The following is a 12,163-nucleotide window of genomic DNA, read 5'->3' as shown; positions in this document are numbered from 1 at the left end:
CCTTGATTAGTTTCCATCTGTTGCTTCTTGTCCTTCATGGACTAAACTTGCACTGGTAAAGGTTTGGAGGGCAGAGTTTATTGTTGGTTTTGTTCGGCTTTGGGATACTTTCTAATTCTGAGTTTTTGCTACATAAAACCACTTAACTGCACAACATTCAGAAAGAATTTCCATTAGGTTTATGGGGATTGCTCAGTTCATGGTTTGAAAAGCATGTTCCCTTGGTTTCTCCAGTTGCCATTCTCTCTGTCAAATGTTGGAGGCTCACACACAGCCTTGCCTCCTTGTACATAGCAGCCCAGGTGAAGAGAAGAAGGCTCAAAGAAGGCTGTAAGTCCTGGTAGCTTAGGGATGGCAGTTGTTTCCATATTCTCATACTTTGCTTTCCATTTTGCCTTCCCATCACTCATTGCACCTACACTTCAAAGTATGGCAAGCTGGCAGACAAGATGATTGAGCAGGAAACACTTTCTTTGAGCGTTTATTGGAAAAATGAAAGTAAGGTGAGACATTATGCAGGGAGAAATATCTGCTTTTTGCCACCAGTTCAAGAATGTCCAGGATAGGAGTGTCACCTACATGCGTTCTCTTTCTCTCTCTCCTTTAAAAATATTTCTTCTAAGCCTCTATTCAAACTGCATGGAGCTTGCACTATAAATGCAGAACCTGACTTGACATATAGTGCAGCACATTTTTTAATGCTGGTTAACAAGAGCATTCATCAGGAAACACTTTTGACAGGAATCTATCTTAATGCTGGAGGACAAGGAAAGTTCGGTGGCCAGCAGCATTTCCAGATAATGGGCACTAATGCACAACCTGGCACTATGGCACAGGCGCCCACTCACCACCATCCCCTCCCCATGATTGAACCTTAAGAGATGCATCAAATTTCATGAGATTTTGGCAGTCTCATTCTTAGGATCCTTCGAGTTGTTAGTATTCTCATACCAAATCTCATGCGATTTGGGTCACTTTTTTTTTTTTACAGACTATAGACCTTGGAAATTAATTGAAGCTTGACAGCAATCTGGATACAAAAACAACAATTAATTGTACACCGTTGTCTGCAATGGCTTTCTTTTTTGTGGTTTCTACAATATGTTTATTTGAGCCAAATAGTTTATAAACTGTTTGTGTATTGTATCAGAAAATGATTTTACTCTTCATTAACACTGCGGGAAAAGGGTGAAAGTTGAAGTATTTAAAGTAAACACCAGCCTACTGGGACACTGGAACCTTAGAAATATTGCTTTAATTGCCCAGGTTCAGGTAAACCTTCCTTAAACCTAAAGGGGTCCATCCATCAGTCAAGCAATGAATATAGCAACCTTTTCTGCATACAATTATGAATCACAAAGAGAACTTGTCACCTCCCTCAAGGATCTCCAAAAAGCAAGAGCTTTTTGTTGAAGTTTTTCCAACATGCAAATGTATTTAAACATAACTTAGGAAAGCTAGATAATTAATGGACTGAAGGCCTGTCTTAAACTGTGGCTGGGATTGCACAGGGGTTATTTTAAAATGCATTTAGCCTTCTGGCCCTTCTTCTGATCACCTGAATGGTAGAATGTTAGGAATTCCACAGGCGAGTTTGGAAAAATAAAAACAAGCACTGTTAATATAGAAGGTTCCAAATGGTGCTTTAGCTTTGCAGAAGCAGTGGTGGGATTCAAATATGTGAACAATCAGTTCTCTGCGTGGATGCTGCTTCCAGAAATATGTTCTGGGTCTGAGCCTCTGAGGCCCAGAAGGGACTTCCGGAAGTGGCATCCACGCACTTCTGGTGGGCCATTCTGGGCCTTGCGAAAAAAGGGCTTAGGGCTTCAGTGGACACCATCCAGTAGTGGGAGTCAGCCAGTTCACGGAACTCAACACAAAATTAGCTACCGGTTCTACTGAACTGGCGCGAACCGACTGAATCCCACCACTGTGCAGAGGTAAATGTCTATGGAGATTCTCAGTCATCTAGGTCACAGCTGCCTCTTGAAAGAAGCACCTCTGGGATTTTGCAAAAGTAAAATCCTACTCTGGAGAAGTGCGAGCCGGAGAAATTATCCTTCATTTTTTTTAAAAAAAATCCCTGTTCCCATTCAGCTGACTGAATTTGTACTGTATTCAGAATCCTTTCAAAGGAGAAACAGAATTCCAAAATTTTCAGTGTACAGGGTGACTGAGGAGCAGGTCCATGTTTTGTGTGCATGAATGTCCTTTCTTTCAATGTTTTTTCTTTCAAATTTCTTTCCTCCCTCCCTTCACAGTCCTTAGAGAAGTGGTTCTCAACCTTTTTAATGCCGTGACCCCCCCCAACCGGTCATAAGTCGAGGACTACTCAACCGGTCGTAAGTCAAGGACTACTCAACTGGTGCAGCACCGTTTGCAGAATGGGACTTTTGGCAGGCTCAGCAGGGTAGAGACAGCCTGGACAATTCCTATTGGCTTTTGAAAGCCAATAGAATTAGACTCTATTCAAGAGAGTCTGCTCTATTGGCTTTCAAAAGCCAATAGAATAAAAGGGAGGAGCACAGCTAAGGAAAAGGGGGGGGAAATGGTGGACTGCGTTGTTTGGTGACCCCCGTGAAATGGTCGTTCGACCCCAAATGGGGTCCCGACCCACAGGTTGAGAACCACTGCCTTAGAGAAATGAAATCCACTAAATGAAACTGTAATTCTGTTCTACAACATATCAAATGATTTTAGAAGAGAGAAAGTGCTAGAGATGCTCTTGACCAGAGTCGGAAGAAAAGGAACTCAGAGAGAGAGAAGCAGATATTGGAGGGGGTGGGGGAGTGTCAGGAGGGAGAAATTTTGCGGGGTACGAAACTGGGAAGTGAGCCCACAAGAAGTATATTTTGCCCTACCCCAGCTTGAGCTGCACCATGGGTACAACAGCAAAGAAGCAGATGGAATGCGGTACAACCGTTTTGGCACCACGGTGGTCTGCATTCTTTCTACTAACAGGCTGAGCCAAGGATGTAAATTCTAGACAAAACATTGGGGTATGCAAGCCCCCAAAGGAAACAGAAGTGAAAGTTCCTTCGGGTGGATAGAAAAACCAGATAAGAGGTTGCTTGGCGCAGCTGGAATGGAATAAGGCCTCTCCTTCTAGAAATTGGCACTAACAAATTTGTCTTGGTTTTTGCAAGGTTTTCTGTGCCTTCCGTCTAGTTCATTTTTTTAATTAATTAAAATGAAAAACAATAGACAACCTCTTTGGTTTGTCTGTGGATTATAACCAGCAGTATTCTTTGTAGAGTTGGGTAGAAATAATCTATATTGTATTTAACTTCTGTTGCTTTTGCTTTGGGGGGGGGGAGTTGGAATTTGCAATGAAGAAACATCCTTCTCTCTCTCTCTCTCTCTCTCTCTCTATCTCTATCTCTATCTCTATCTCCCTCTCCATCTGATGGTTTCATCTGTCTCTTTTCAGGTCACTCTGGCTGGAAGCAGCAGCTTTTGTGCGGCTGGCAGTGGGGAAAGTTTAGAAAGGCAAGTACCTCTAACTATGCTTCATGGTAAGCCTTGCATTTTGATCGGTCTGCATAAAAAAAGCCACGGAATTTCCATCCGAATCAGTGAGCAAAATAATAATAATAATAAAAAACACGGGCTAGCTTATACTGTACCTGGAACTGACGGGGAACACAGGTAGCGATATTTCATGGGATGGATCATTAGAAACTCTGTATGTTTGTGTGTTTGATGCATCCGAATGAAAACAGGATCCCTGTAGAAGCTTGTTTTGGGAAACTGTATGACCAGCTGCCTCCATATTCACATAAATACACACATCAGAACACACTCATAAAACAAGATGCACAGAAGGTGGACAGGCAATGTTCACGTGAGACATGGGTGTTGGCGTTAAGGAAAGTTAACATATAAGGTCTATTAGAATGGAACACTCTCAAAATGTGAAGTTGCTATGAAAGAAGCAATTTAGATCTCTAAGAGTATTATGACTCCAGGAAGAAATCTGTTCCTGTGGCTTTGAACAATTTAACTGATTAGTTTTTAAAAAGCATGATGCTTTAAAAAAAACATATAGAAGTGCTCCCTCTGATAACTGTTTTGCAGAAAAGGCAGTTTCCCTTGGATGTGTGGAATTTAGTTTCTTACTCTGCTCATCACTAGGACAGTTTTTCCCCATATTATTAATCCAGATCTGTTAGTACTATAGTTGAGCATATAAGCTTCTTCTTCTTCTTCTTCTTCTTCTTCTTCTTCTTCTTCTTCTTCTTCTTCTTCTTCTTCTTCTTCTTCTTCTTCTTCTTCTTCTTCTTCTTCTTCTTCTTCTTCTTCGTCTTCTTCTTCTTCTTCTTCTTCTTCTTCTTCTTCTTCTTCTTCTTCTTCTTCTTCTTCTTCTTCTTCTTCTTCTTCTTCTTCTTCTTCTTCTTCTTCTTCTTCTTCTTCTTCTTCTTCTTCTTCTTCTTCTTCTTCTTCTTCCTCCTCCTCCTCCTCCTCCTCCTCCTCATTCTTCCTTTTTACTTACTCACCCTCACTTATTCACCCCCTAGTCCTCTTCCCAAACCTCTCTCACCACTTTTTACAACAACCACATCTGCACCTGCAAAACATATATAGAAGACGTTAGAATGTCCTTTCTCCCAAATTCTACAATGTTTTCCTTATGAAGGCATAGAGACCAAGGCAGAGCTATTTGTTCTATTCCATATCTACAATCTATCTGGACTCTGTGAAAAAAAGGATAATGCTGTCTGGCAGGATCAGATCCAAGATTTATTCCACCCTGTTTCCCTACAGTGATCAACCCCCCCCCCCAACTCTCCCGTTATTCACCAGGCAACTGCTATATGCTCCTTGAGATGACTCTTAGCCATTCACACCTCCTCTTCTAAGGCATTACTATAGTCCAAACAGGATGCTAATGGAGCATGGTTAATGATGTAGAGGGCAGGGCTACCTCGGAAGGTCACAGCTGGTACTCCATCCAAAACTGATGAAATGTTATTGTGCAAGTAAGCTAGTCCAGGTGGAAGGTGACCTCAGCCAGAAGTGGGCAACCTCTGGCCCTTAGCCTGATTTCAAGCAATCTTCATCTTCATTCCAAAAGCCCTTTGCAAGCAATCAGTTCAGACTTCTGCTAAAAACTGGTTTTTCTTTTCCTGAGAACCAGCTGTTGAGGAGAAATAAAAGACAACAGAAAGAGAATTAAAGAAAGGCATTTCACAGTGAAAATAAAAAAGTGTCTGGAAAAAAAACACTACTTTTAGATTTTTAGCTCCAATCACCGGTTGCCACCATTGTCCTCTAAAAGATTACTTCTGAGGGAAAGCAGTCCCTAAATCTCCTGGGTGAAAAGGAGGATAAAAATGTCATAAAGGAATGGATGAAAATAATGTTAATGATCAAGATATTGCATACAATCCTTGTAGGATTCATTAAAAGCCCATTGCAGCTGATCAGAGCTAAAATGGCTGTTAAGCTGCTCTTTAAGAAGATGGGAAAGACGATAGCAAGTTTGTTTATTCCAATTTCTATGTTGTGAAAACGTCCACATTGTTCCAAAGTACCCTGGTGTAACTTAGACCAATAATAATGATCCAACTGATAACTTGAGCTAGGCTAAATGCTAAATGGGCTATTTGGAAAAGTTGACTTAGAATCTAGTCCAAGAACAACAACGTGTTTCAAACAGCCTTTGGTCAACTTTACATGATATTATCTTTTGCTTCTGTAATGAGAAATCAGTAGATCAGATATGTTAGATGTCTTCGTTGCTAATATTTCTGTACAGTTTTGTTAGACTGTTGTAAGACCTATGAAGAAGGGTGGCCGTTGCACACCCCAAATTGGTTGGTTTGTTTGTTCTTCTCCAGAACATTAATTCCAAAGAACATTGTTTGGCAGCGGTTATTTTTCCCAGTTATGATTCTGATTCAGTGTTTTGCAAGAATGACCAGGATATTCAAGGACTTCTATACAAAAGGCTGCAGAGTTAAAAATCTGCACGGTCTTTTTCAGCCCTGATACATAACTCCTCTTTGCTAGCTGTATTTAGATGGAACTCAACATTGGGAGAAAGGATCTTGTGCTTATTGTTCTTGCCTGGTAGCCTGTGCAATGTCAGAAAGACTAGAAATAGTAAGAGCGAGAACAATTCTTCTAGCAGAGTGTCCTTCTGGGGCGATGGAAAATGTTAAGATGATAGCTAGAGGCAACCTTTAAGCACTGCTGGGAGTATTTTCCAGAAGCAGACAGGAAATCCGCACCTCCAAACCTTGATAACTAAATTACCAAGACACGGAGGCCCAGAATTCTGGTGTGTTTTAGGACAGAGCAAAGTTTGAACAAGTATTGAAGCTTCATCAGCTTCTGCTAATGAATAATGAATAATCTAAACTGCAAAAAGAATTTGTTTTTTTGCCAGGGAAAATCCTGTCTCCCCCCCCCTCATTCATACTAGCGATGTTGCTAATCTTCTCAGGATATTAAGTCTTCCAGAATTAGGAAGACCCATGGTTTTGCGTATTGGTGCCCTGGATTCATAGGGGTATTTGCTAAAGCTTGTAGGCCAGTGATGGCGAACCTTTTAGAGACTGAGTGCCCCAAAACCATCCCTGCCCTGCCCGCAGGGCTACTCATCACCTCAACAGCCTATCACATATCGCCCAGGCAGCCCAGCAGTGCCAAGGTTGCCACGCCCTCCACCTGGGCCCTGTAGCATCATCTGCACATGACGGGGCGCGAGGGCGGAGTCTTGTCCCCGCTGCCCGGCTGCCATGTACTTGGCTGCACTGGTCCGTGCACGCCATGCTTGGGGGCGACTCTCCTCTGGGGGGCTGCTTGTGAGGAGGGGGCTACTGGGGGAGGTGGGGCTGGGGCAACAGCACACATGCCCACAGAGAGGACTCTGAGTGCCGCCTCTGGCATGCGTGCCATAGGTTCGCCACCACTGTTGTAGGCATAAGAACAATTCTGTCTCTATGTGTGTCTGTGTGAAATAATCCTGTTTTTCAGATGTTAATTTTGATTGAGACCCAGTTTGGTGGAATGGTTAAAGAAACCAGGTTAGAAACTGGAACACCATAATTTCTAATCTTGCCAACTGGATTATTTTGGGCCAGTCTTCCAAAAATCTTGCCAAAACAAACACCAAAACATTTGCCAATACACTATGGAGTCTCAGGAACTAAGGCTGGGCTTCCATCTTTCTTGTACCACAATAACAACGGACAATTCTGCCTGAAGTCTTTGGAAATGGATCGACACGTCAGGCAAATAAATATTAAATAAAGAAATAAATGAACGTGGGATATTATTGGCAAGCCAGGGAGCGGTGTGTCCCCCCAGTAACCGGCTGATGGGGAATTAACGGGGATCCTTTGCATCATTAAATGGGTCTGGAAGGTCTCAGCCAAGCAGTTTTTTGTACAAAGCCCTGTAGAAAATGGTGAATTTTCGCCATCGAAATGCAGGCAGCCCAGGCAAAGGAAAGAATGAAATATTCAGCCGCTATTTACAGAATTGATTTGAAGATCAAGAAGTTACGAGCAAGCTAGATGAAAAGGATTAAGTCGGAAGCGTGAATGGAGGCCTGCCATGGTGCAGAATTAAATTGGCATTTCAGCTGCTCAATACTTTGTGTGGATTTCATGAACAAGGAGAAGGAGAGGCAGGCCTGCTGATACAGCCACGCTTTCCAAAGGAGGAAGCAATCTTTCTTTCCAGTGGGGAAGCACGAGGCGCCTTTTCCTACTGCCAGCAACCACCACCTCCTCTATCTACCGCCTTGGGTCTAGCTGTTTTCCCTCATGTCTTGACAATATGCAAGGAAGTGATCTTCTGACTCTCACTTGTGACCTTTCCCCATCAGCATAGCCCAGGGGAAATGAAAGCTTTGAGTGATGGAACTAAGAGAAGCAACCCCTTGCTTTTTATTGCCTTTGGTGGTCAACAGAGTCTAATCCTTAGCAATTTCTGCATTTGTGATCAGATGTGGGGCATGGCTGTGCTGCCTTAGCAGTCCTCTCCCCACTAGTAGATTACTGCTTTGCTCCTTAATAGAGGGAGGTTTAGAAATATAGGAAGCTGTCCAATGACTGGTTCAGCTATCCACATTTTGATAAACTATAATGTGGTTTATTTAGTCTCGGCTTAGATCAGTGGTGGCGAACCTATGGCACGGGTGCCAGAGGCGGCACTCGGAGCCCTCTCTGTGGGCACACGCACTGTCTCCCCAGCCCTGCCTCCTCCCACGGCCCCCTCCTCACCACCAGCCATCCCAGAGGAGAGTCACCTCTGGGCGCAGCCCACACGAAGCAGCACAGCCAAGGACATGGTAGCTGGGCAGCGGGGACAAGATTCCGCCCTTGAACCCCGTCACGTGCAGATGATGCTGCGGGGCACAGGCAGAGGGTGTGGCTGCCATGGCGCTGCTGGGCTGCCTGGGTTATCTGTGGCGGGCCGTGGAGGTAGTGGGTGGCCCAGTGGGCAGGGCAGAGTGGGGATGGGGCTAGGGGGGCAGGTTTTGGGCACTCAGTCTCTAAAAGGTTCGCCATCCCTGGCTTAGATGGTTATGTGATTTCAGGAGCTGTTTGGTGTACTGGAAGGAGGGGCAATGGGGGGCATGGGAGAATGAGTGAAACTAAAAATATTTGTTCATCTCGATCAGGGCTGTCCCACCTTGGCCATTTTAAGACTTTGTAAGCTTCAATTCCCAGAATTCCGCAGTCAGCATGGCTAGCTGGAGAATTCTGGGAGTTGAAGTCCACAAGTCTTAAAGCTGCTGTGGTTGGACACCCTTGATCTAGATAAATATTGCTTTCTGAGCTTGCTTTCTCTACACCTAATAGTAGGGCCAGCCCTCCTAATAGGAATTTGGAAGAAGAGAGAAGGTCATGTGTAAAATGCATAAATTTAAGTAGGATTACTTGGAGTGTTGTGCTCTTCAAACAAGTGCCATTTCCTAGGCATCTCTGAATCCATCCTCTGTTTTCCTTTGAATGATTCAGCAGCAGATATTCCAACTGAGTCTCTTAAAAAAAATAAAATTGCTGCTGCTTCATGAAGTCATGGCATTAATCAAGAGAAAGTGAAACAAAATGAGCATGAGGATCAGTTTTATGCTGCTGTTGTGGTAGATGAACTGAGTTCAGGGCAGGCGATTAGATTAGTCTTCATGAGCAGCTAAGAGGAGAAAGTCAAAGAATAGTCTCTGTTGTCTATTCCATCTGCTTTCTTACAGTTTTTATTACCTCACTAATCACCAGTAAACATGGTCTTTCAAATCACATGGACCCCTTGGAGTTAGGTTATTGCACAGTGTATGGATTCTAGATTAGCCATAAAGAGGAAAAATGAAACTAGCTAGACTGAGCAGGTTTTCCCTATTTTATTCATGGTATCTTTCTGTTGTCTTCATGGCAACTTATTCAGTGAATTAGCCAGGAGCTGCTTCTACTATTGTCTTTGAGATTTTCATCCATCTTTTAAAAAAAAAACCTGGCATTTGACAGGGCCGTATGAATGTCTGCTGATGTTTACCTGAAGCGGCTTTAATTCAGTGATAGATGAGTACTTTTGTTGTCATCTTTAATGCATGGGAACTGCTTTCCTATAATGTTGCTCCCTCAAGATGTCATGATCTAGCCTTTGGAGTCTCCTGAAACCTGTACAGTACAAACAAGCTATTTCAAGGGCCTTTCCTAAGGCCAGATGTATAAACAAGCCCATTTCAAGGACATGCAAGTGGCATGTTTTGATTGACAGCACAGCAGCCCATTTTAATGGAGGAAAGAGAAGTCAGTAGCTACACAGAAGGTTGACTGTGGGGATCAGGGGATAAGAAGGTCAGGGTAAGCGTTATATGAACTCCACAAGGACTTGGCTCATAATTAGCCCATAAGTCGGGACTTCGTACGCCAACATTCCAGTTTGTTTCCCCGATTGTAGAACTAATCCATCCAATTTGCTCTTCTTTGGTCTTTAGCTACTAGGATTAAGGATGGTTTTTTAGCCCCTCTTAATGCTGTAAGGATCCAGCCCAGCTCCATTTAGTCCTTGGTGAATTTTTGCAATGCTCGACATGTGTATTTTTTGCAGCAGATCCATCCATGGAACTGCATGAAATCCATGACAGCTTTACACCATTATTTCAAGATTCATAGCCATAGGTCCCCAGTGAGGGAGAGCTGTCCAAATCTTTCCAGCAAACAGAATGCCGTTCCTGGCATATTTACTGCAGCAAAGCGAATTTGTGTCCCAGAGATAAATAGAGTGTTATCAGCAACAGCTGTCTCTCATTTTTATTTGTTTTTATATTTAACTATAGGTTCAATTCTCTCTCTCTCTCTCTCTCTCTCTCTCTCTCTCTCTCTCTCTCTCTCTCTCTCTCTCTCTCTCTCTCTCTCTCTCTCTCTCTCAGAAAAAAAAAAGCAAAAACCCAGAACTGTAAATCCTATGACAAGCGGCCCTGAGATTTAGTAGCTCAGGTTGCTTTGGGGCTGTGATTTAGGAATTCATTTATGGTTCACAAGACAATTATCTACCGTGCCATAGTGCCACCCTCTGGAGTATGCAAAAATCAGCACGAAGGGAGAAGTCACATTTCATCCATAATGCAGCTGAAACTGCCATTTGTTTGCCCTGGGCAGTGCCTATCTCACTATCTCTTCCTTCCCTTTTCTCTTCTGAATAGTTTGGGAATTCAAGTTCATCTGTCTTCTTACAAAAGCACTCAAAACTTAAGCTTGTCTTAGTTAAAGACTGGACCAAAATAGGATGCAGGGGAGAACTTTTACTGATATTTGGCTTCCTAATTTGGATCCATCCAATGCAGAGGCTCCTTATACTACCCGCAGCTCAGAAGTGATTCAGTTCTAATTCTCACAGGCATAAAAGCTCTGTGATAGAAATCTAGCACAGTCGGAGCAGAATTTCAAAACAGTTGAGTCCAATGGTGGCATTCCTGATACTATTGAAATGTATTTCTCACCTAGCATGATGAGGAATGCAGGGTGTTGTATTTCAGCTGGATGGCTGCCAGCCCCCCATTCCTGGTTTAACCTGAAAGGCACTCGAGTTATGAGAATATCCCCAAGATTTAAAGGATCATTTGTTTCCTTTATTCATCTCAGAAGGATCCTTAAAGATGATCTGGGAAAGAGAAAAGGGAATATCGGAGCAGAAGTACCAAGTACCAAGCAGAACATCTTTCCCAAGAAATAGATTTGGAAACTGCTTAAATGCTGGAAAGGTCCACATTTTTTATTTTTTCATAGACATAAACAACATTTAAACTCATTTTCAAGTGTTATGTCACTTCTAGGATCTGAAAGCAACTTCCTAAAACTAAAAAAAAATAATAATACTAATAATAACAACCTGCCTCCAGAAGTTGTGAATGCTCCAACACTGGAACTTTTAAAAAGAGACTGGACAACCATTTGTCTGAAATGGTGTAGGGTTTCCTGCCTGAGCAGGAGTTTGGACTAGAAGACGTCAAAGATCTTTCCAACTCTACTACTACTACTACTACTACTACTACTACTACTTACTACTAGTATTGTTGTTGTTGTTGTTGTTGTTGTTGTTGTTAACTCCACCTTGCCCAGAAGCTTGGCCTTCAATAACTTAGCCAATTGCTAGCTCTCCATTGAGCTCATTACTTAGCTGTAGCACATATTTGCACACCAAAAATCTCAGGCACTTGCAATTAAGGCCATTAAATTCTATGAGTAGAGACCGGGGCAACTGCCCTATAGCTTTACCTCAAAAGCTTTATTAATATTGCCCTAGTTGGGCAACTTCATTGATTTAAAATAAAACTATGCTGCAATTTTTGAAGTATTTTCAAAATATGATTAAGGGAATCAGAGAAAATATTTGACAAACAGGCCACAAACTTTGAGATGGAAACCAATGGAAGCAAAGCATAAATAGACAAAAACAGAGCAGAAGAGGAATGTTCATCTGCATGTTGACCATACTTCATTTTTTGTGAAAGTCATTGCGTGTATGGGTACCTTTGTCTACCACATCCCAACTTCATATGGAGTATTACAAGAGAGATGTTATTCCTAAAACTTTTTTTTTAAGAAAATAAATTCTATAACCTCAGGAAGATCTCCTCTCTCAACTGAGACTAGAATACTGTTTTGTAACCACTACTAGAATGTTTTGTCCTGAGTAGGGAGTTCTA

At 42.5% G+C, this 12,163-nt stretch overlaps 1 protein-coding gene across 8 annotated transcripts in view; it reads left to right on the top strand.

The window, feature by feature from the left end:
* PKNOX2 (PBX/knotted 1 homeobox 2) overlaps positions 1 to 12,163 on the top strand; it is a 271,719-nt gene that overhangs the window by 161,297 nt on the left and 98,259 nt on the right. For all 8 annotated transcript variants that reach the window (XM_039356443.1, XM_039356444.1, XM_039356442.1 and 5 more), the window contains one exon: positions 3,431 to 3,489. The gene's annotated coding sequence lies outside the window, so the exon portion shown is untranslated. The remainder of the gene's footprint in view (positions 1 to 3,430; positions 3,490 to 12,163) is intronic.

Source organism: Crotalus tigris, unplaced genomic scaffold (assembly GCF_016545835.1).
Source record: "Crotalus tigris isolate CLP2741 ecotype Arizona unplaced genomic scaffold, ASM1654583v1 scf7180000018825.4774228, whole genome shotgun sequence".
NCBI lineage: Eukaryota > Metazoa > Chordata > Lepidosauria > Squamata > Viperidae > Crotalus > Crotalus tigris.
This window is presented reverse-complemented; position numbering and strand designations above follow the sequence as displayed.